The following is a 25,672-nucleotide window of genomic DNA, read 5'->3' on the forward strand; positions in this document are numbered from 1 at the left end:
ATCAGAACCATTTCTCTCACAAAGCTGCTTTGAGCCCATGACTTTTGCCTGTTCCTTCTTGTTAATCAGAACAGTCACAATGAGAGACGTTTCCTTTTTAGTACTAATTTTTTTCTATTGATGCCATATGGCTGTGAATCAAAGAACGCATATAGGCAATAATTTTTTTTAAAGCATCTACTAGTTGTCAGGCCCATTGCTAAGCAGGAAGAATACAAATATGAAGAAGAAACAGTTAGTCCTCAAGTCACTTCAATTCTATTGTGATTCACAACATGTATATGTAAATTTATGCAAAACGTGCCTTGTACAAGACATTTTAGCTCCTAAATCCTGACATTTGCACTGATTGACTCTCATATTTGGAATTCTCTCTGTCATCATCTCCACTTCCTGGCTCCTTCCACATCCCAGATAAAAAACCCATCTTCTATCAGGCACTTTAGGCATCCTGATACTTCTTAAGGCTAGTACCTTTCTTCTTAATTATTTCCAATTTATCTCATATGAATCTTGTTATTTGTATGTTCTTCCCTCATTAGATGTGAGTTACTCGAGGGGTTACCTTTCTTTGTATATCCTCAGCACTTAGCCCAGAGCTTTAGTCCTTACTAAGGACTTACCAACTTGAAAGTATTTTTTTTTTAATTCTTAATTGCTTTTTTTAAATTTTATTTTTTTATTTAATAGCCTTTTATTTACAGGATATATGCATGGGTAACTTTACAGCATTAACAATTGCCAAACCTCTTGTTCCAATTTTTCACCTCTTACCCCCCACCCCCTCCCCCAGATGGCAGGATGACCAGTAGATGTTAAATATATTAAAATATAAATTAGATACACAATAAGTATACATGACCAAAATGTTATTTTGCTGTATAAAAAGAATCAGGCTCTGAATTATTGTACAATTAGCTTGTGAAGGAAATCAAAAATGCAGGTGGGCATAAATATAGGGATTGGGAATTCAATGTAATGGTTTTTAGTCATCTCCCAGAGTTCTTTCTCTGGGCATAGCTGGTTCAGTTCATTACTGCTCCATTGGAAATGATTTGGTTCATCTCGTTGCTGAGGATGGCCAGGTCCATCGGAACTGTTTTGTTCCGTTGTTTTGTTGTCGTTTCACTCAGCATCAGTTCGTGTAAGTTTCTCCAGGCCTTTCTGAAATCATCCTGTTGGTCATTTCTTACAGAAAAATAATATTCCATAATATTCATATACCTCTGGATGGAGGGAAGGGGCCAGAGTGCCAGGCAGGGAGCTACTTTTCCCATTTTCCAACCCTTTCTTTTAAAAGAATTCAGTGACTTCTCACCCACTTTCAGCCTTTAAGATGGTGAGATCTAGTAGTGGGTACCAACCTATCCATAGTCACTAAGCTTCCGTGGTGGGTTCCAGGAACCAGGCAGGCTTTATCAATAGGGTCCTGCAGAAAAAGAACACCTTCATACCCACTAGAGACTTTAAGGAGAAGTATCCATGGCACATGGGCTATGGTACTCCAAAAGGGTTCAAAAGAAGAGATATGAGAAGACAGTTTCCTTACCTCCCTTATTGGAGGTCAGAGGTCCGTAAATGTTACACGGTGCACATGTTTTCAGACTTTTTTCAATGTAATGATCATTTTTGATGCTTTTTTCTTCATTTTTAAAAAAAATATATTTGTTAAATGGGATGGCTCTCTGGGAGAAGTAATGGAAATGTGGGAAACAAAGAAATAAAAATTTATCTTCAGAAAAAAAAGCAAGCATGACATCAAAGAAGAAATGAGAAAACACTCCCACTCCATTCATCCTTTTGCAGAGGTGGGAGAAACATAAGTCTGGTAGAGTTCTATTCTGGCTGGAGTTAGAGGTAATAGGATGGGAAAAGCCAATTGTTAAATTTCCATGATGAATATCTGCACCTCAAAAATAAGCTAATGTTACAAATTAGTCTTTGATTTATAATTCTGTTGATTGTCTAGACTTAAGAAAGTGATGACAATGTTAATAATGCAAATTTAATTTGGGCCCATTGTGGTGGACACATTGCCCCACCCCAGGCAATTGTTAAACACTTGCAAACTACATCACACACTCTAAACCTCAGTTTTGCTGATTTTTTTTCTCTTTTTATTTTCTTTGTCTTTAAAAATATTATTTGTTATTTGGAATGATTCATTGTAAGGGGGATACTGGAGAAATCTGGGTATTAAAATAAGAAAAGAAATTAATAAAACTTTTTAAAGATGTTTTAAAAGGAGAAGAAGGAGGAGAACATTGTGAAATTATCAAAACAAGCATAGTTCCAAAGAATTAATATGCGAGAATTATCTCCACTGTACCCCTTTGCAGAATTAGAGTGGGTACACATTCATATGCGTGTGTGTGTTTCCGAGGGTTTTTTCATTAAAATATTAATTTGTTTTGTGAGATGGTTCTCTAGAAAGGGAAAGAAGAGGGATACTGGAGAAAATTCTGGTTGTATTTTTAAAAAGATACCAATTAAAATTATTAGTGAACAATTTTTTTTTTAGATGGAAAGGGATTGAAAGTGGGAAAAGTTTAAAAAACTTGCTATAGACCACCTAGAGAGATAGAGGAAATGGATGAGATGTCCAAGAAACCATCCACAGAGCAGACTACAATAGCGCTAGGAGACTTCAATTATCCAAATAACTATGGAAGGTCTCTCTCTCTCTCTCTCTCTCTCTCTCTCTCTCTCTCTCTCTCTCTCTCTCTCTCTCTCTCTCTCTTTTTCTCTCTCTCTCTCTTTCTCTCTCTCTCTCTCTCCCTCTCCTCTCTCTCTCTCTCCCCATTCCCTCTCTCCCTTCCTCTCTTCACACCCATTAAACTAAAGCAACCAATAATATTTTGATATATCATAATGAAAATTTGATTGTTCAAAAGGTAAAAAAAAAAGTTAACCAGGGAAACTGTGACTCTGGACTTGCTCTCCTTGACATTTAAAACCATTGCAATCTGGCCCCTCCCTACCTTTCTAGTGTTGGTGAATTGTCTCTACTGAGAGGAATGGGCTCTCTTGGGAGACTTATATCCATCATCAGAAGTCCAATAATTGGGGGCCTAAGATAGGAGGTCAAACTGAACACCAAAAATTTATTAACGTTCTAAGGAAGATGGATATCTTGATGATAGCAGCTTCAGCTTTCCAGAGTACAGGACTGGCTTTTACAGCCTTTCAGACCCACTCAGAATGCAGGGCCAATCAGCAGCATTCTGTGGCAACTTGGGATAGATAAGTAAAGAATTTCACAGGAGAAGGAAGGGTAGAGAAAGAAGGAGATCAGCCAAAGGGGAGAAGAAGATTATCTGGAATATAAGTGGTCAAATTTATTATAAGAAAATATTCCCCGCTCAAGAGCAGGAAACAAAGGGAAATGGCCAAATATTTTTACAATGGTGAAAGAAATCCTTTTAAGGTAAAATTACAGGGTCTCTATGCCAAAGGTAAATAGATGTCACAGCAGTGGATGAAACTGTCCATTTTACTGTGTCCTTGAGTAGTTTGCTCTGTTTTATTTTCCTTGAATAGAAGTAAGAAGCTTTCTCATATTAGGCCACCAGATGGTTGGAGAATTTCCACACTGTTAGGGCATCATGATGTCAACATGATAAGGTCCCCTCTTTCCCTCGTAGCAGTCAAGCCTCTACTTGAGAGTGCCCAACTCCCTGGCACTCTCTGGGCATGGCACATATGAGGAAAGGCTTCCTTAGATTTGACTCAGTGGCCTCCAAAGAACCTCTCAATGATGTTCTGCCCTTGTAGGAGGTCCAACAAGATGAAGTGAAGCACTGAAGGACAGCCAGTAATTAGCAGAAAAGGGATGGGAACCAGGGCCCTTTCATTATCAAGTCTTCTACTTTGTCTGTCAGCCACTTTGTTTATAAGCATCTATTAAGTGCCTTATTGAATGGCTGATTAGTTCTTAGGTATATTAAAGGATTTTGATTCATTTCTAAATTTTTGGGCATGAATTGCCATTAAGTACTTTTTTATAAATTTATAAATAAATAACTAAATAAACAAAAATGAATGAATGAATAGGCAAATAAATAAACAATGAATGAATAGATGACTAAATAAAAAGGCCTCATTTTTGGGAGATGGTAGTGTCTGGACTGAACCTTGAAGAAGGGCTCATGGGATCACAGATTTAAATCTGGAAGGGACCATAGATCAAGTGTGTGTCAGGTATCATGTCACTGAATATCAAATTTACAAGTGATGCGACTGTGGTTGCAGAAAGGACTAAAGACAGGGAAAAATAATGGGAAAGTAGAGAGACAGGGAGAAACAAATAGAGACAGAAAAAACAGAGAAGAAAGAGAAATAGAAGAGGAGGGGACGGAAGAGGGGAGGAGGAGGGAGGGAGAGAAAGAGAGGAGGAGAAACAGAGAGAGGGAGGGAGGAAGATAGAGAGAAAGAGAGGAAGAAAGGGGGAGGGAGGGAGGGAGGGAGGGAAGGAGGCAAAGAGAGACAGAGAGGGAGAGAGAGAGGCAGAGAGGAGGGAGAGAGAGAGAGAGAGAGAGAGAGAGAGAGAGAGAGAGAGAGAGAGAGAGAGAGAGAGAGAGAGAGAGAGAGAGCGCAAGCGTAGGGCTGTTGCTATTGGGAGGCAGGGGGTGGAGGCAGAGGAGAAGAAAAGAGAAGAGAACAGATGTTTCTTATTTCCTGAGCCCTGGTGTCCTGGCCCTCCCGGTATTACATTTCTATGTAACATATAAACAGAGAGGAGGATACTTGTAATTTATGCAACAATATGCCCATGCACAGAAATGGGTCATATTTTACTTTAATAAGAGAAATGAGGTACCATTTCCTTTGCACAGAGGAGCCCAAGTTGCCTGTAATCAACACCAAATGGGCCCTGCTTGATTTCTTAAACGATTAAGAGGCTATTGGGACAGGAGGAGCCTCAGAGGCCGGGGAGGCTTTGGAGCTCCATCCCTGCCCTCCTCTCCAAGGCCGGAGGGAGGCAGCCGTGGTGGAGGAGGCCCGGGGACGGAGGGCTAGGACTCAGTGTCCCAGCCAGGCCCACGGCGGGCTGGTCTCTGGGCTTTGCTCCTGCCTCTGTGAGGTGAGTGGCTTGTAGGAAAAGACTCTGAGGCTGAATCTTTGGCCCGAATGCCCCTTGCCCACCCCAGCCCTGGAAGGAGAGGAAGTGGCAAGGAAGGAGGAGACCCACAAGGAGATGTCTGCCCACTGTGGGCTCCGCCTTGCTGGGTCTGCTCGGACTCCACACCAAGGAGCAGGCTGGGACAGGGCTGCCAGGCCTAAGAAAGCCCTGGCTCCTTGGGCAGTGAGGTGGCCGCTTCTCCCAAGCTCGCCTGGAGCCCCAGCTTGCCCCTTGGGCCCTCAGTCCTGTGTTTTTAAAGTCTGACCCCTCCAGGACACTGAGTTCTCTTCTCATCTTTATCCACTGGAAGGACGAAGCAGTTCCAGGGTTCCTCCAGGGTCTGACATAGCAACAACAACAATAATATCTCACATTTCTGTAGCACTTTAAGATTTACTGAGCACTATACAAATATGACAACTATGCAAATATGACAAATTATGCCCATTTTACAGATGAGGAAACTGAGGCAGGTAGTGGTTAAATGACCTAAGGAGGTTCATACAACTAATAAATGTCTGAGGCTGGATTTGAACCCAGGGTCTAGCCCTCTCTCCACTACCTCTAATCCGTCACTTCAGATTATAATTTCTCCATACAACTAAAATGGCCATTTGCTAAAGGTCACTTCTATGTAAGACACTCCATCTTCCAATATGAATCCCATTCTTCCAAACCTTAGTAACGATTCCTTATAAGCCATTGCAGCCATTGGGGGTCATCCATCAGTAAAGAGCCCCTGAGATTTGTCGAGAATGGTCCCCAAGTACCAGACCCCCATTCTGTCCCCAGGCCAGTGCTTGTGGGAGGCTGCCATCTTGCTGTCACCAGCCTGAGTTTGTACTCTGTACACAGACTTCAAGAACCCAGGCTCTCTTCCACACCGTGGTGAAGCATTAAAGGAGGGCGTTTATATCAGCATAAAATGGGGGGAAAACATAGACAGAGATGACTATAACACAAATAAGTGGAATAAATGAGTGAAAGGACCACAAAATCTCGGACATTGCGGTGGGTGACGGATCAGACCTGCACAAGATTAGATCAATTTATCAACTGCTACAAACAATTTTTAAGATTGGGCTGAAGATACGTGAACAAAAAGAAGCTAATCAAAAAGAGATTTTTCCAGCCAGAGAGCATGGAAGGCCTCCTTTTTTGGGGATCGTAGTGTCTGGACTGAACCTTGAAGAAGGGCTCATGGGATCACAGATTTAAATCTGGAAGGGACCACAGATGATTTTATAGATGAATAAACTGAGGCTCAGAGAGAGAAAATAGCAATGAGTCCTACAGAGAGGGATCACAGACTGAAATTTAAACCCAAATCCAGCGACCTGAGACTGAGATCCATTTTTACTATGCCATGTAGGATTCCAGTGGAGAGAAATGGGGAGGGGAAAAGTGGAGGTGTTGCAAGCCCAGGGAGGGGTGTAGACTAAGGCGCTGAGGTAAATGAATGTGTGATTCATAGCAAGTGGGATGGATGGTGGGAGAAGGAAGAGGAGAAGAGAAGTGGGCATGTGGGGTGGGGCTGGACCGCTGGGTGGATTAAGAAGCATGGCTGGAATAGGCCACTCTCTGTGGACCATGAGCCTTTGTGCCAACTCGCTCACAAATCAGGACGTCTTCCCCAAAGGAGAGGAGCCTGAGAAGGTCAAGTCCTCCAGGACCTGGTCCACAAGACAAAGAATCAGGGTGAGTAGCAAGACAACTCAGGGGGACAGCATGGAACATGACTAAAGTGAGACCTATTAAAGTGTAAAATATTTTAAAAAGAATAATTTGAGATGCAGTGGGAGAGCCACATCATGGTGGGGCTAGAATGCCAGATTAAGAAATTTTAATTTGATTTGATAAGTTATGGGGAGCCATTGAAGGTGTTTGAGGAAAAGAAGGCCATAATCAAAGATATGATAATCTGCTCAGGATACATTATAAAGGAGAGTTAGGAGTGATTCCAGCAATCCAGGTGAGAAATGATGCAGGAAAGAAGGGGGGGAAATGTTTCTTAAGCACCTACTATATACCAAATATTTTTTACTTAATTCACACATTTCAGAGTTTAATATAAATATAAATTATACATGATATATATAATATATAAATAAAAAATAAAATAATATAAAACAGCCAGTAAAAAGTCAAGAGATAGCACAGAGTAATGTGATAAAAAAATAAATAACTGGTCTGTGAGATAGGAAGATTGTATGCCAAATGTTTTACAATTATTGTCTCATTTGATCCTCTTAACCCTGAGTGCTATTTTAATCCCCATTTACAGTTGAGGAAACTGAGGCAAACAGGGGTAAAGTGACTTGCTCAGTATCAGATAGCTAGTAAGTGTCAGATCTTCCCAACTCCAGATCCAGCCCTCCGACTGTCTCTGATGGAGACCTGAATTAGGGAGGGAGTCTTTATATGGCTGTAAGAGACTATGTAAAAGGAAGGCCTTGTTCTAAGTCTTTCCCTTCTCGATAAATAACTGTCCTGAAGAATCTGCCAGAACTAGGTTTATATTCGTAGATATATCTTTATATCTACAAGCCATCCACATGGGTCAGGCCTTTGCTGCCAGATGAAAAGCCTTATCCGTGTCTCATAGGAGAGGAGTGAGTCCCCGAGTTCTGTAGTCAGGTTCAAAACCAGCAGCAGTCCATCGTGAAGAACTGGGCTCCGGACAGCCTGGGTGTCCATGTTTGTTAGTTTTGCCTGTGGGATCATGGGCAAGACACACCTTTCTGGACTTCAGAAGCAACATGATATGGTGGACTTGAGTACTGAACTCAAATTAGAAAGATTTAGATTTAAATCTTGTTTCTGATGCTTATTAACTCTGTTTACCTCAGTTTCCCCATCTCTAAAAAGAAGGAAATGGCAAACCACTCCAATACCTCTGCCCCCCCCAAAAAAAAAAACAAATGGCGTCATGGAGCATCAGACATGATGAAATGACTGAACAACAACAAAGAATTTTGCAGTTCAGGAACTGCAAGACAAGTGGGCAAGGAAAACAAAAAGCAAAGACTATAGGGCTGTGATATTGAGAGTTGGAAGTGACTTTAGAGGCTATTAGTGTAACCCCTTTATTCCTGGTAACTAAAAATCCAATTAGGCTAACTAATAATTAATAAATTGATGATCATTGTTTTCTCTAATCAACCAAAGACGACACTACTAATAATGATACTAAGTATCTTAATATACTTTTATTTTTTCCCTCTTAATTTAATCTTTATTTTAAAAAATATATTATTGTGAACATGATGATATTAACAAATGTAAACATTTTCTTGCATGAAGAATACAAATGGAGACTTGCATGTGATACCGTGAAACTATTATTTTACCTTAATGAATTTTATTAAATTTTATTTTTAATTTATGGGATAAAAGAAGCAGTTTCATTACATAGTACAATAAAAAGATAATTGCACATGAAACTGCAAATCTACTATACATGCTTGCTATTTTCAAATATATAACAAAATTATCATGTAATTTTTTCCTCCCTCTACTCATCCTAGAGATGACTACCATCTGCACATATATGTAAATTATATGCATGTATATATATATATACATATATATGTAAAATTATTCTATACATTTAATTATCAGCTGTTTATCTGGATTCTGAGCTATCTTTCTTCATATGTCTTTTATGCTTAATTTGGACATTGATAATTGTCAAGATAACTTATTCAGTTTGTGGCAGCCCTCTTTATAGTGGCTAGAAACTGGAAACTGAGTGGATGCCCATCAGTTGGAGAATGGCTGAATAAATTGTGGTATATGAATATTATGGAATATTATTGTTCTGTAAGAAATGACCAACAGGATGATTTCAGACAGGCCTGGAGAGACTTACACGAACTGATGCTGAGTGAAACGAGCAGGACCAGGAGATCATTATATACTTCAACAACAATACTATATGATGACCAGTTCTGATGGACCAGGCCATCCTCAGCAACGAGATCAACCAAATCGTTTCCAATGGAGCAATAATGAACTGAACCGGCTATGCCCAGAGAAAGAACTCTGGGAGATGACTAAAAACCATTACATTGAACTCCCAATCCCTATATTTATGCCCACCTGCATTTTTGATTTCCTTCACAAGCTAATTGTACAATATTTCAGAGTCTGATTCTTTTTGTACAGCAAAATAACGGTTTGGTCATGTATACTTATTGTGTATCTAATTTATATTTTAATATATTTAACATCTACTGGTCATCCTGCCATCTGGGGGAGGGGGTGGGGGGTAAGAGGTGAAAAATTGGAACAAGAGGTTTGGCAATTGTTAATGCTGTAAAGTTACCCATACATATAACCTGTAAATAAAAGGCTATTAAATAAAAAAAATGACAGAAATATGAAAAAAAGATAACTTATTCACTCGAAGTTGTTCTTAAAACAGTATTGCTATTATTACGCAATGTTCTGCACATTCTGTCACTTTGCTCTTCATTAATTCATTCAAGTCCTATGTTTTTCGAAGATCGTTGAGCTCCTCATTTCTTATAACACAGTAGTATTCTATCACAATAGTAGTATTCCATCACAATCATAGGCAACAATTTGTTTAACCATTTCCCAATTGATGGGTATTGATGGATTCTTCTCCTTTTTTGTAATTATCTTTAGAAATAGACCAAACAGTGATATTTCTGAGTCAAAGGGTGTAGGTCTTTGGGTATAGTTCCAGATTATTCTCCAAAATGGTTGTTCTCCAGATTATTCTCCAAAATCAGTTCACAATTCCACCAACAATAAATTAGCATCCTAATTTTTCCATATCCCCTCCAACATTTGTCACTTTCACCTTCTATTATTTTAGCCAATCTGGCGGGTGTAAAATTATTTCTCAAGGTTGTTTTGATTTGCATTTCTCCATCAATAATCATTTAGAGCATTTTTTCATATGACCATAAATTGTTTTGACTTCTTCATCAGAATAATGTCTGTTCCTATCCTTTGACCACTTCTCAACTGGAGAATGACTCATATTGTTAGAACAGGGGTTGCCCTCTGAGATGGCACTTCATATCTATCAGAAATGACAAATGCTGGAAGGGATGAAAGAAAAGAGTTATGTTAATGAACTTTTGTGGAATTGTGAACTGGATCAACCTTTTCTAGGAAACAATTTGGAACTATGCCCAAAAAGCTATAAACCTATATACCCTTTGACCCAGAAATATCCCTACTAGGTCTCTAACTCAAAGAGATCAAAGGGAAAGGACCTGTATTATGAACATATTTATAATAGCTCTTTTTTGTGGTATCAAAGAACTGGAAATCGAGGAGATACCCAAGAATTGAAAAATGACTAACAAATTGTGGCATATTATTAGGATAGGATACTGTTGTGCTATGAGAAATGGCAAGGAACAAAAGGTTTTGCAAGGGTCAATGCTGAAAAATTACCCATGCATATATCTTGTAAATAAAAAGCTATAATAATAAAAAAGAAAAGAAAAGAAAAGAAAAATGACATCCAGAGAATTAACTATGGGGATTGAATGTGGATCAAAGCATACAGTTTTCACTTTTTATTTTGTTTTTTTTTTCCTTTCTTGTAATTTTCCCCTTTTGTTCTTATTCTTCTTTTACAACATTCCTAATATGGAAATATGTTTTAAAATTATTGTATATTATAATCTTTATCAGATTACTTGCTGTCTTGAGGTAGAAGAAAGGAAGAGAAGGAGGAAAAAATTTTGAAACTCAAAATCTTTTTTAAAAAGAAAAGTAGAAAATTATCTTTACATATATTTGGGAAAAAATACAATTTTATATGTATACATATATATACACACAAAAAAAGAGAAATGACAAGGAAGATGGTTTCAGGAAAACATAAGAAGACATATAAAATGATGAAGAGTGAAGGAAGCAGAACCAGGAGATTGTTGTATACAATAACAGCAACATTATAATGATGATCAACTGTGAAAGACTGGGCTGCTCTGATCAGTACAGTGATCCAAGAAAATTCTAAACTTGTAATGAAAAATGTTACCTGCTTCCAGAGAAAGAATTGGTGGCTCTGAGTGCAAATTAAAGTATATTTTTCTTTAATTGTTTGTCTTTTTTTTTCCTTTTTGCTCCAATATAACTAATGTGGAAATATGTTTTGCATGATTTCACATGTATAATTGATATCATATTTTTGCCTTCCCAGTGGGTGAGGGAAGAACAATAAGGAGGAAGATAATTTGGAATTCAAAATGTAAAAATAAAGTTAAATAAATAATAAATTAAAAACTAAAAATAACAAATGTGACCCCCAAAAAAAGAGGGAGATGGGGTTGCCCCGATAAGTGAAAATCAACCTTGATTGGTGACCAGTTAATGAGGGGGTGGACACATTACTGAGAAGATGAGCTAAAAGTCTTCAGCTCTTTCTGCTGAGCACATGGCTTGATCATGAGATTCAGTAACTTCCAGCAATCTGGACAGAGGATCTATTTCTAGCTATACTACTCTAGTTGGTTTTCTTCTTTATGAACTGGGTTGTGCTAAACTCCAATGGAGAGGTGCAAGGTAATAGACTTAATACTTTAGGGCTGGAATTCATCTAGATTAGATTCTGTTTATATTCTAAATAGAAGTCAAGTCTCCTATTTGGGTGGGGTTCCACCCAAGATCAAGAAGCACATACTCTGAAGATTAGTCCATTCTCATCTGTCAGCCCTGTCCTTCAGAGACTGGCTAACCTATAGGGGCTGAAACTCAAAAGAGGAAATAAAAAGCCTATATAGAATACATTACAAATGGGTTATTAGTGTAAGAGAAAAATCATCATTTCCCTCAGCTTACAATGCAGCAAATGTGGTAAAGCAAGAGAAAAGTTTGGCCAGAAAAGACATCATGGAAGATGCCAGATTCAAGAGTTGGGATGCAATTTCCTTGGTGGTGTATTGTGTATCCCTCGAGATGGGTTGGCTACCATTAGCATTCTAACGTCAGGGGATAGGATCAAAGTATTTAGACATGCTAGGATGCTTAGAGACCAAGCCCTGCATTGGACAGAGGGAGAAACTGAGGTTCAAATCAGGCAAATTAATGGTCCATGGCTACCCAAGCAAGATCAGCAAACCAAAGGAAAGTTTCCAGACGTGGAGGACAATCAACAAATAACTTAACAATATTCTACCAGATACAGACACACAAAAAAAATGAAAATGAAAATGAAAAATGAAAGTCATTTTGTCCAAGATATACTCCAATTAAGCTAACAATTTATATACAAATAGACATATATGCATATTCAAGTATAGAGAGAGCATATATAAAACTAATCCAAGGTCATTTGGAAAGGGGGTGCACTAGTAAATAGGGGACCAAAAAAGGCCCAGAATCACAGAATCTCAGAGTTGGAAGAAATCTCAGTGATCTAATGAGATCAGATTTGGAAAAGATCTTAGTACAAGAAGCAGCTCATATAGAAGCTGCTTAATTAGTGCTTATTCCCCTCCCCCCTCCTGTCCTTCCCCCATGTAGTCCAATTTATTGACAAAAAAGTATTCCTTCTACTACAATATACCTGAGAAGTGAAAACCTTTGGGCAGTTAAGTATTCGGTGGCTCCAGGAGACCTTCGATTCTAAATATGTGACCCTGGGCAGTCATTCAACCCTGTTTGCCTCAGTTTCCCCATATGTAAAATGAGCTGGAGAAGGAAATGGCAAACTACTCCAGCATCTTCGCCAAGAAAACCTCCAAGGAAGTCATGAAGAATCAGATATTACTGAAACAACTGAACAATAACAGCAGTCTTGGCTTGAAGACAGGTAGTGGGGCAAAGCCCATTCCTCCAGGAGGCAGCCCACAGTACTTTTGAACAGCAAATTAGGAAATTAAGCTTGCCTTTAGAATTTTCTCTAAGTACATCACTCCCTATTGTGCTGGGCTACAACTGCTGTTCTTTGAGATTTCTGAGTCAGAATTCAAATCAAAATCCCGAGGCTCCAAAAGTAGCCTCTTCCCTCTTCCGGTGCTGCAAGTGTTAACCCAACTAGGTCCCAGTCCACTGGGAGCAAGCATAGCCCTTGATCCCTCAGCCCGAAGGCAACGGACACAGCTCGGGAGGGGCACCCAGAGCACTGGGCGCCAAGGTTCAGCTCCCAGGCCATGGGGCTCAGATTTCCCTGAACCACCCGGAGACATTCAGCAGATCCATTAGCCCAAACCACAAGGATCTGCACATCTTGGCCGTTCCCTGGATCATTCTGTTACAGGCACAGCTCACGCAAGAGCCGTGCATCCAACTCCTTCGGCTGGAAAAAGGATACAGATGTTGCAAGGGATCAGGGACTGGTTTCCCAGACCTGTTGCATTTCTGGACAAGGCCGTCCCTAACCCGGCCAGACCCTGGTGCATCCAGCCATTCCTTACTTTCTGGAAAGTAACCTAAACAAACATGCATTAAGGGCCTTCTATCTGCCAGGGGCTGGGTAGCAGAGACCACCCCAAATCAGCTCACGGACCTCACTCTCCACTCAGAGCCACAACACATACACAGATCCATCGTACCAACTACTCCCAGGCCGAATGCAGGGGAAGGGACTGGAGCATCAGGTCAACCTCTTTTTAAAGGTGAATGGAAAGCTGAGTTTTGAAAGGATCCAGGGTTTCAAAAGATGGAGGTGACAAAGGAGAGTTTCCAGACGTGGAGGACAACCTTCAAACTACACAGTCTAGTTTAGCTGGAGCATAGAATGCTTGAGCAGATATAATGAGTAATCTCCTAGGAAAAATGGGCTGAAGCCAGATTGTTATGATTTGAACTGCCAGGTGAAGGACTTTGTATGTTATTCTTAAAGAGATTATATTTGGGGGGAGGGATATTTTCTGGGGTTTTTTGTAATAGCTTTTTATTTTTCAAAATCCATGCAGAGAGTTTTCAATATTCATCCCCTGTAAAACCTTGTTTTCCAAATTTTTCTCCCTCCCTCCTCACTTTCCCCCTTCCCCAGACATCAAATAATGTAATATAGGTTAAACATGTGCAGCTCTTCTAAACATATTTCCACATTTATCTTGCTGCACAAAAAAAAATCAGATCAGAAAGTGAAAAAAATGGGAAAAAAGCAAACAAACAACAACAAAAAAGCAAAAATACTATGTTGGGGTCCACCTTCAGTTTCCACAGTCCTTTCTGGATGCACAGGGCTCTCTCCATCACAAATCTATTGGAAATAGCCTGAATAATCTCATTGTTGAAAAGAGCCACGTCCATCAGAATTGATCATTGTATAATCTTGTCGTTAAAGAGGTTATATTCTAAATGGAGAGAAAATGTACCAAAAAATGTACATATATGATGTAAGGAGAGTAAGTGGAAAGTCATTTCAGAGGAAAGGTTTTTAATAGTGAGAGGTTATGGGGGTGGGGGGCTAGGAAAGGGATTGGACTAGACTATCTTTGGTAGAAGCAGACTGGGATTCTAGTCCTGCCTCTGCTCATGAGATCCATAACCTCTTTTCTTCTGAGTCCTCATTTCCTCCTTTGTAAAAAGAAAGGATTAAACTTAATGACTTCTAAAGCATCTTCCAATTCTAAAATCTATGATCCCATGTTTTTTTTTTTTTTTCCTGGGAAGGTCCTAAGAACTATCTATCTGCCCTCAGGCCTAGGAAGGAGCACAGAACAAGAGGAAAAACCAAGAAATGTTGGCCATTACTGGTTGATTACAGGGTCATTCTGACTATGGACAAGGAACAGGGAGATCTGAAACAGAAACTGGTTAAAGAAACACTAGAAATATAAAGTTTGACAAAAGAGGAAAAAATAGGAGCATTTTGGTGGAACCGGACACCAGAGCAAAATGGTGGCTAGGAGACCATGGGAGACCTTCTGATCTAAGTTGTATGAATTTCTTGACACTGAGAACTATGCTTTACACACTGCTGTTGTTGATTCATTCTGTTGGGTCCAAGTCTTCATGACCCCATGGCACTCCATACTGTCAGTGGAGTTTTAGCCAAGATACCGGAGGTTTGCCATTTCCTTCTCCTTTCGCCAGAATCCCCCACTATGACGTGGCCATCCTGAGTAACCCTGAATGACATAGCTCAGAGTTTCACTGAGTTGTGCAAACTCCTCTGCCACGACGAGGTAATGATCCAGGAGGGGGTCTGCTTTACTCCTAGTCGGCGCTAAATCAACATTTGTGAAGTGGAATGAAGAAAAATGGTGTTAAGTGGAGTCGGGGGCAGGAGAAGGGGAGCGGCGCTTTGGAGGCAGGTGAGTGATGAGGACCAGCAGGGAAAGGTCTGAGCTTCTCTTCTCTGACTCTTATTTGGTTTGTAGAAGGTCCCATTTCTTTGGCCATGAACCAAAGCTTCTTCCATGAATGGGGGTCTGTATTTTTAACACAGGGTTGAACAGCTTTCTCAGAGAAAAAGAAAACCTGATGCACAAAAAAAAACAGGAAAATTTACAAAAATGTCCCAGTAACATGATGTCAGTGCAAAGGAGGTGGGAGGGTGTGCACAATTCTGATTTCAACACCACAGAACGAACACTTTTGTTGTTGCAAAGGGCACCTAGTTCTATTATAATTTATTAAGGAAAGGGCCCCAAGGACTCTCCAAGGCAGGCCTATAAGAAACCTAAAATAAGCACATTAAATGGCAGCCCATGAATTGAAGGATTGGGTGGGGGAAGGGATGTTGCTTGTTAAGGCATCCCCATTTCCCAACCCCCCGGACTGCCCCCTGCCCAGCCCCGATAACATCCCAGAGTGGGTCCCCAAAACAGGCACTCTGAGGTTCCTTCTCGCAGATCTCCACAAGGGCTGCATTCAGGAAAGGGGACAGCCAGAGGAGGAAAGTTGTTTTATGCCCTGTTAATTACTCCAACAATTTTGAAAATTCACAACTGAAATAAAGACATTTAGAGGAATTATATTTCAAATGGTATTTACCCGTAACAGAATCCCCTTTGTTTGTAATTACCAGATTTATGAACTGTTGTAAAGAAAAAATAGAAATGCTGGCCTCTAATTCCCTAATTCATCTCTGCCCCCCCACCCTCCCACCCCCAGGAGCCGGCTCCATCACTGTAAACATCTCTAACAAGGATATTGCACCAACTCTGATTGGACTGAAAAAATATCGAATGTGAGGGAGCTCCCCGATCCTCCCCCCCTCACAAGAATCTCCTTGAAGAATTAATTCTGTGTTCATAAAGAGATCAGAGATGAGAATCCAAGCAAAAGACATTTCTTGAAGGACAGAGTCAGAGGGCCAATGCTCTGAGTTTGTATATGTACATGATAATAATATTAATAGGAAGTGTACTTCAAAAGAGGCAGAGTCCTCCCCCCATCAATAGATGCAGAGTCCTCCCCCCATCAACAGAGGCAGAGTCCTCCCTCCATCAACAGAATCCCTGATTTTCGGCAACTCATGTCATATTGCACCCTCTAAGAAAAGCCTTTCTCTTTCCTCCTAGCAGTTCTATGTATCTGTCTGCCTCTCTGTGTGTGTTTCCCTCTGTGTCTCTCTCTCTCTCTGATTCTTTCTGTGCATCTCTTGGTCTCCATCTCTTTCTTTCTCTGAGTCTATGTATATGTTTCTCTCCCTCTCTCTGATTCTCTTTTTTTCTCTGAGTCTGTGTATATGTCTCTCTCTCTCTCTGTGATTCTCTCACTATCTCTTGGTCTCTGTTTCTTTCTCTGTGTGCATGTCTCTGCTCTTCAGACTATGAGGATACAAATTGGTAGAATGCAAGGCCCTTCACAGCAATCTGCTGTTTTGTCTTTACTCAGTTTCCAGAATAACGACTTGCATGTAACGATGATTCCTAAATTAGTAGAATTGGATTGAACAAAGCTCCCAGTCCCTCCATGCTTTGGTGCATAGTCTCCCTCAGTTTATATCATCATCTCAATATCATATTTATCCAACCTTATAGTAATGATCCTTTACACAGGCATATGTCCACAGGCTTATCTACCCTCAAAGACTTGGCATTTCAGCAGGACTTGGCTGTTTGTATCCCAGGACTACAGAATTTTAGTTGGAAGGGACCTCAACCACCATCCAATCCAACTGATCCCAAAATAATCCCCCTGTAGCATTCCTAGAAGAGTTGAAGCCCTCCAGTGAGAGGGAACCCACTTCCACTGCAGGCAGCCTATTCTGCCTTTGACAGCTCTCACTATAACATAGTGCCGAAATTTGCCCTTTTTGCAATCTGATCCAGCTCTTTGCATCCAAAGAGAAAAAAATCAAATACATCTTTTGTGTAACAGTCTTTCAAATACTTGAACGTAGTTTTCATGCCCCTCCAGATCCCCCCCTTCTTCAGAGTAAGCATCTCTAGTTCTTTTAGCTTTGAGCAGTACTCCCCTTGTCTCTGTAGCTGATCAATACCCTTCCTAAGCAGAGCGTGGAAACTGAACGCCATTCTCCACATGGGAATCCGGCCAGAGCAGAGCACAGGCCACTTTTCACCTCCTTTTCCACATCAGCTACATCATACTGTTGACCTACTGAAATCCCAGGTGCTTTTCGAACATCGATCTCCTCATCTTTCCATCCTTACGAAATCTTTCCCCTTCTTTGAACCCAGATGTGAGACTTTGCATTGATCCCATCTGAATTTCATATTCTTAGATTCAGACCAATATTATAATGTCAGGATTTTCTGAATCCTGACTCTATACTCCAGGGTATTTACAAATTTGCTGTGTACACCGTTGATGCTCTGTGTATGTTACCAATAAAAATGTTAAAAAGCACAGAGCCTGGTTCTGTAGCTCATCAAATTGATAATTGATGATTCCTCTTTGACTCCATTAAGCTAGTTCTATAGTTACCTAATTGTATTATTATGAAACTGTATCTCTCCATTTTTCCATAATAGTATTAGGCAACAATAATAAGATCAGCTAGATGGCACCGAGGGCATAGAATAACGGGTCAAGAATCAGGAAGACTCATGTTCCTCTGGCCTTGAGTACTTACTAGCCATGTGACCCTGGGCAAGTCACTTAGCCTAGTTTGCCTCAGTTTTCCCCTCTGTAAGATGAGTTGGCAAAACCACCATAGCATCTTTGCCAAGAAAACCCTAAATGGGGTTACTGAAAAAAGTACCGAGCACTTTCCCAAATGTTTTGCATAGATTATATCTATGGCATTTCCTTGTCAACCACTTAAGTGACTGATAAAAAAGGAAAGAAGGTTAATCTGACCTAACCTTTGCTCCTGATAAATTTATGCTGACTCTTTGGAATCATCACCTCCTTTCCTAGAATTTCCCTTATCATCTCTTTAATAATTCACTCTAGGATTTTTCCAGGAATTGGTCAATTTCATTGACCTCTGGTGTGTAGACTCTATTTTTTACCATTTCTTTAAAATCTGGACATTTGCCCTTTTCCAGTCCTTTCCTATTCTCCATGATCTTTCAGATATCACTGATAGTGGCTCAGCAATCATACCTGCTCAGTTCTTTCTGTGCCCCCCCCAAAGGGTATTTTATCTGAGCCAAATGACTTGTACTCTACTGGTATAACCTTTGAGAATCCAGGTCTATTTGTACAACATGATAAGACATCTCAGGAGGAGATAGTGCTCCCCAAAGAGGGTTTCCAAAGTCATAGAAGAAGTCCTTCAAATAGGACAAAAGAAAAGATTCCTGATCGATAGAAGGGTTCTCCAGTTGTTCCTGTAGTCAAGTGATAGGAGGGTTCTCCAGATGTTCCTGTATTCAAGTGATAAACTGTCATTGCATTGAGTCCAGAACCCAATAGGAACTCCATCAGGATGACCTACGTATAAGGAAAACAAAGTGAGTGGATAACACTTCTTAAACTAGGCAATTATATGCAGTTGATGAACATCTCGGGGAGTTTAGCCCCTAAAATAACTTTAGATAACCAATGAATCACCATGTTTTTATTAAGTGCTCACAAGATGCCAAGAATACAAGATGCTTCCTAACCTGAATCAAGCCCAACATATAACTGTCAGAAAAAGAACAGAGTGAACTGGGAAAATCACTTAGCACTTGCAAAAATCCCCAGTTGATTTCTGCTGGGGAAAAAAAAAAACTTTCCTTTAGCATCAGTATCCCAAAGTCCCTACAAATTATAGCCATAATCCCTCCCTCAAAATATTTAAATTACAAGTGATCCAAAATGCAAAAGAGAAGATCAAGTGTAGACTTAGGGGGGTTGCTTTTTATTCCCAGTGATGACCTACCTGTTTGTAAGAAGTGTCCTCAAAGATTTCTTGGAGGACATGAATCATTGAGAAAAAAAAGGCTGGCTACCCATGTGCCAAGGGTGAGAGATAGCAAATGGTGACTCTAAGTGTATCCTTGGTACTCTGGAATATTAAGGGATCCAGGTAGGAGTCCAGTATTGTCTTAGATCTTTCATGGAGAGCTTTTGGAAAGACAGAAAGTCCCCAGGATGAGAAGGGGTAAAAGGGTGATGATCTGTACCACCAGAAAGGAAGTCATCTCAAATTTACAGACATTTAGCCAGAATCAAATCCACTTTGCTTGCAATTAAATAGCCAAATTATTGGCTATTTAACAGGAAATTTGAATACTTCCTCCACCCCTAGGCATCTAGCACTATATTACCAACCTCTGGGGATATAGTTCTGTAACCAATGGCATCTCACAGATACAATCAGCTCCACCGTGGATGGCAAAGCTTTGCACACAGCTGGCACGGTCCTGCTTTCCTTTTCTGTGGAGCTCAGAAGATGAATTTTCCATCCATAGGTGGACAAGAGATTGCAGCAGCACAAGAGAGAGAGCAACAAGCCTGGAGTCAGGAAGAATTAAGTTCCAGCCTTAGACACTTGCTAGCTATGTGACCCTAAGGAAATCATTTAAATTCTGCTTGCCTCAATTTTTTTTTTTTGCTGAGGCAATTGGGGTTAAATGACTTGCCCAGGGTCACATAGCTAGGAAGTATTAAGTGTCTGAGGCTAGATTCGAATTCAGATCCTCCTAACTTCAGGGCTGATGCTCTATCCACTGCACCACTTAGCTGCCCCTTGCCTCAATTTTCTCTTTTGTAAAATGGAGTTAATAATAATGTCTGCCTCCCAGAATTATTGTAAGGACAAAATATTTGTATTTATAATATTTGGAAAGCACTTAGCACAATGGCTGGCATATAGTGAATGCTATAGAAGTGTTCATTATTATTATTATCATTATTTTTATTATTATTATGTAGAATGAGAACAGTTAAGGAGAATCTGTAATTGACCAAGCCAGAGAATGGATTATCTGGATGTTTTTGTTTTGTCGTGGCTCATGGTAATGATCGTGGTAATGATCATAGACGAGGACACTTAGGATGTTAGTTTTATTTAATTGTTTTGTTGCATTGCCTCTCACAAAATGAGAGCAATCTGGAAATGTAAAATACACAAACACATTAATAAAGACCATTAGAATTTGTGATTTATAAAAACCAACAACACCATGTAAGATCTGTTTTCAGCAACACAGAAAACAACTCCTTTATGCAGTAGAGTAATCCAGAGGACACTTGGATGGCCAGTCTATTGAGTTAATGTGTCACTGACATAGAATCATAGAAAGAAAGGAACACAGATCTCAATGTAGAAGAGAAATTAAAAACCATGTGGGCCAATTGTTAAAAATATATCCTATCTTTTGTTCTTACAGCACCAACATTCCCATTATATACTTTAATCCTTCTGCTTCCCTTCCAGAGTAAACACTTATTTTAAAAATAATAATAAAAAGGAAGAAAAGACAATTCAGTAAAAGTAGCTAATACATCAACAAAGTAGGGCATCCTCCGATTCTTTTTGTACAGCAAAATAACGGTGTGGACATGTATACTTATTTTGTATTTAATTTATACTTTAATATATTTAACATGTATTGGTCATCCTGCCATGTAGGGGAGGGGGTGGGGAGAAGGAGGGGAAAAATTGGAACAAAAAAAAAGTAGGACATCCTATTCAGTATGCCATATGTGTAATTTCCCACTTCTGCAAAGAAAGAAGGAAGATACCTTCCTAGATCTCTTCTTTGGAAATAAGCTTAGTCATTCCACCATTTAGTTTCAATTCATTTTTGTTGTTGTTTCCATTTATATTCTTCTAATCATTATACTTTTTATTTTTATTTATTTTATTTTATTTTGCCGAGGCAACTGGGGTTAAGGGACTTGCCCAGGGTCACACAGCTAGTAAATGTCTGAGGCTGGATATGAACTTAGGTCCAGACTCCAAGCTATTCCATTCATTGTGCTACCTAGCTTCTCTGAAAGATTTTAGGAGGAATAACAGTTAACATATAAATAAAATTTTAAAGTTTGTTTAGGCAAAGTTGACATATGTCAGAGCCTCACCAGAACTCCATGAAAGTGTTATGAAGATGATGATGATGATGATGATGATGATGATAACTCCATTTTACAGGAAACTGAGGCTCAGGAAAATAATTCACCCAAGTTCACACACTTAGCACATGTCAGAGGTAAGATATGAATCCAGAACTTCCTGATCCTAAATCTAGTCCCTATGCCAGGTTATTGTGTGATCCCCCTCCCTGGAAGCCTTCAAGCATAAGGTAGATCCTAGCTGGATGCTGGAGAAGGAATACTTGTTCAGGGATTCCCTAGAATCTCGCCACTGAGGACTCTTTCCAGACCTGAAATTGTGTCATCTTCCCTTTCTGTTCCAAACACAGCCAGCACTCCCTAGCCTACCGCCACGCCTTTGCCCCAGCTGTCCCCCACACCTGGAAGGCACTTCCTCCTCATCTCCATCTCTTGAAATCCATGATTTCCTTCAAGATGCAGAGGAACCCCTTTCTACCTGAAGCTCCATCTGATCCCTCCACCTCAGCTCTCTGTGCATTCAGCCCCAAACTATCTTCCACTTCTTTGTGGGCAATGGTGTCTCCCCCATTGATATGCAAACTCCTTGGAGTCTTGGTATCCCCAGCCTTTGGCAGAGGGCATAAAGTGGGCACCTCATAAATGCTTTTTGGTCAATTGATTGGGTTATTAAAGGTGTCAATTATTCAAGCCAGAAAATAGTTTCTTAGAGAAAATACTAGAGATTTTTGTAGTCCAACCTCCTCATTTACAAATAAGGAAACTGAGCTCCTGGAGGAAAGCTCAGAGCTGGTATTTGAAGGCATATCTCAAATGCCAGTCAAGGCTCTTCCCAGCACTGACTGAGAGTCGGCCACGCTCACTGGGTGGTCTTGAGCAACAAAAGGCTTTCTCCGTTCAGGTCTTTGGAAGAGAAGGTGGTCTCTATGAGGGGTGCCATGGGGCACAGAGCACCAGACCTGGAGTCAGGAGGACTCGTCTCCCTGAGTTCAAATCCATCCTCAGATACTTCCTAGCTGTATGATCCTAATGAAAAGGAAATGGAAGATCGCTGCAGGATCTTTGCCAAGAAAACCCTAAGTGGGATCAGGAGGAGTCAGACACAATTGAAAAACAACCGAACAATAACAACAAAGATGACATCTCGAATCAAAAAACTCTTCTGAACCTTTGGACTGCACCAAAGATCATCTGAGTTTATGGTACCAGAGAACACCAAGTCCAAGCAACATAGGAAACATGTAAACAGACTCTAGGTCTGAAATCAAGGGATGGCAGGAATCACAATATTCTCTCCCAAGTCCTAACAAGTCCAAGTCATCCAATACTCAGCCTTCGCTGGGGTCTGAGAGGAGGAGGAGGAGGATTCGAAATCCACATGTGTCCTTCATTGTGGTTGTTCTTGTTCTTTTGAAAGTTCATTTATTTTGCAGAAAAATCAGAGCTCTGTTATGCACAGGCTGTGTGTCCCTGGGTAAATTGTCTAATTAATTATTTCTCCGTGTCCTTGAAGAAATCTTTGAATAACAGTCACAGAGCAAGTGCCTTCCCTATCCGTTGGTGGTGAGAGTTTCCTAATCTGGAAGCCGTCCTCCTGCCAGTGACATCAGAGGGAAGGTGAGGTCTGACCCTGGGAGCTTTCTTCTGAAATAGCTTCAGGGTCCTCCACACCTCTAGGATAAAATATAGCAGCCTCGGCCTGATAGCTGTGGCCCTCCACAGCTTGACTTCTGTGGGCCTTTTCGATCTTATTTCTGCCCGTAGGAAATGGTTTCCTCCAAAGCCTTCTTGCCCCATAATGCCACACCCTACTCTACGGGCCAACGGATACTTCTCCCTGCCTGGGTTTGCAACAAATATACTGGGTAAACCCCTTTAGTGACTTTTCTTTTAGATTGCAATAAAGTGGATTTTCTTGCCCCAACATGCAAAACAGTTTTCTGTGAAATAGTGCAAGACTGAGTCTAATTTTCAAAACTTTCTGAACGTCCTTAATGGCCTTTGTCCTGAATCTGAAAAATCTGAGGATTCATAGGATCGATAAACTAAAAGGGAAGTCATGTAGTCCAACCCCTCGTTTACAGAGGGGGAACCTGGAGTACAGAAGATTAAGTAATTGCCTAAAGACTGTGTCTGAAAAAGATTTGGGGGATGAGTCAAGAGGGCAATATATTGTTAACTGTCATTTGGCCCATCAACCATCTTGCCTGTTCTCTTACCATGGTCTTTGGTGATTTTGAAGGAAAAAGTAATTATTGACTTTGTGACACTCGCTTAAATTCAATTCACAAGCAAACCAAGACATGATGTCCTTGATCCTCTTCAAGAATGAAAAACAAACAATAAGAAAAAAAATCTAACATGTTATTAAGCATCTACTGTATACCCAACACTGTGCTAAGCGCTGAAGATACAAAGAAAAGCAAAGGATAATCCCTATTCTCAATGAGTTCCCCTTCTAATGAGGGAGAGAATATGCACACAGCTGCATGTCATTGAGATATAGGCAAGATAAATTGGAGGTAATTAAGGGGGAAAAGTTACGCCACCTTGAGCTGCAAAGGAGAGGTGACGCTCTCAGACATAGGGAAGTGTAGCCCTTCTGGATCCTGTCTCAGACCATAAAATCCTCAGGCGGGGAAATTTCGGAAGACTGTAATAAAAAGAGCAACGAGGAACAAGAAGAGAGGATTCTGGGTGTTTCCATTTGAGGAAGGACATGGATAAGTAAGGGCAAATAGGATGGGATGAGTGGGCCATTTCACAGTGGGTCCCTCTGAAGGAAAGAGGGATCTGTGGCTTAGAAAACTCCTGGGGATATGACAATCGGCTTCAATTATTCCAAAGACTAATGGGAAAGGAGGCTGACTGTTCTGTCTGGCCCCAGAGGGCAAAACCAGGATGGAAAGAGACCCATTTAGGCTTGATGTTTAGGGCTAAGCAAAAACAAAATGGGTTGCTGTTGGAGGGAATGGGCTCCTCCTCTTTGGAAATCTTGAGGAAAACGTTTCATGGCCACATGTTGAAGATGCTGTGGCGTGTCTGCCTGTGGCACTCAATGACTATTGATGGGGATTGACTTTCTCAGCAATAAATGCCTCCCTTGCAATTCTAAAAAGTCTAAAAATTCTGTTTCTGCCTCAAAGACAAGGACAGAAAGGTTCCGCCCTCAGACTCTGGAGCCTCTTGCAGCACCCAAAGCTGTGGGACGGTGGCAGGGTTTTAAGGGGTACAATGGGAAGTGATGTACATAAACCCCTTCAGAATCTGGGCCTGGACATGGGCGGCCGAGGTTCTCACCTCTGCAGCTCCACCTTCCACCGCCATCGCTGGTACCCAGGTGGAGGCAATCTTACTGCCTTCCGCCTGGTTCCCCCAGGCTCTCTGCAAGAAGCCTGATTACAGTTAATACCTGTAATTGGAAGGTGAAGCTGTGAATGGGACCGAGGCCAGGCCGGGGAAGGGGGGAGGCAGCTGTTCGCCAGCTGTTCCGGCGAGCCGGGGCAGCCCCCAGACGTTAAGGCAAGGAATTAGGCTTATTCAAAGAGACAGGGATTGAAATTTGGGAGGAGGGGGAAGCAGGGGAGAGAGGCAAACGGTTCAGGTTTTGTCCCCCAGATAATGCCAGAACTTCTTACGCATCAGATAATCACCCCTCTGCGTTGTACACACCCTGGCGGAAGGCCATCCTTCCAGACTCGGTGCACGCTGAGGCTTCTACCTCCTTGAGCACCGTCTTTTCGAAGGGCAGGCTGCCCATCAGATGTCTCCGGGTGAGCACAATTAGTTGGCCCGGACACCCCCGACGGCTTCACGGTGGACATCCTGTCAGCACAGAGTTTGGGGAGAGCGTGTTTACAATTACTTTCAAAAACCACCACCCAGAACTAGCCTGAGGCAGAGCCTTGAAGAGGGTCAGGTTTTTACTCCCTGTCTCCCATGATCCAGATGGAGCTGAGCGGGAAGTGAGATGGGAGCCATTTTCCCAGAGAGCAACGTTCCCATCTTGGCTTTGGAGTTTACTGTATGTATACTTATACTGTATGTATAAGTCAAATGCACCTCAATCTCCTTATGGGTACAAAAGGGAATAATAGTTTTCACTCTATCTAATTTATATGGATGGGATAAGAGTGAAATGCCTTTTATATGTTGTTCAGTTACATCCTGTTCTTCATGGACCCC

The sequence above is a fragment of the Sarcophilus harrisii genome, chromosome 4, assembly GCF_902635505.1.
Source record: "Sarcophilus harrisii chromosome 4, mSarHar1.11, whole genome shotgun sequence".
Classification (NCBI taxonomy): domain Eukaryota; kingdom Metazoa; phylum Chordata; class Mammalia; order Dasyuromorphia; family Dasyuridae; genus Sarcophilus; species Sarcophilus harrisii.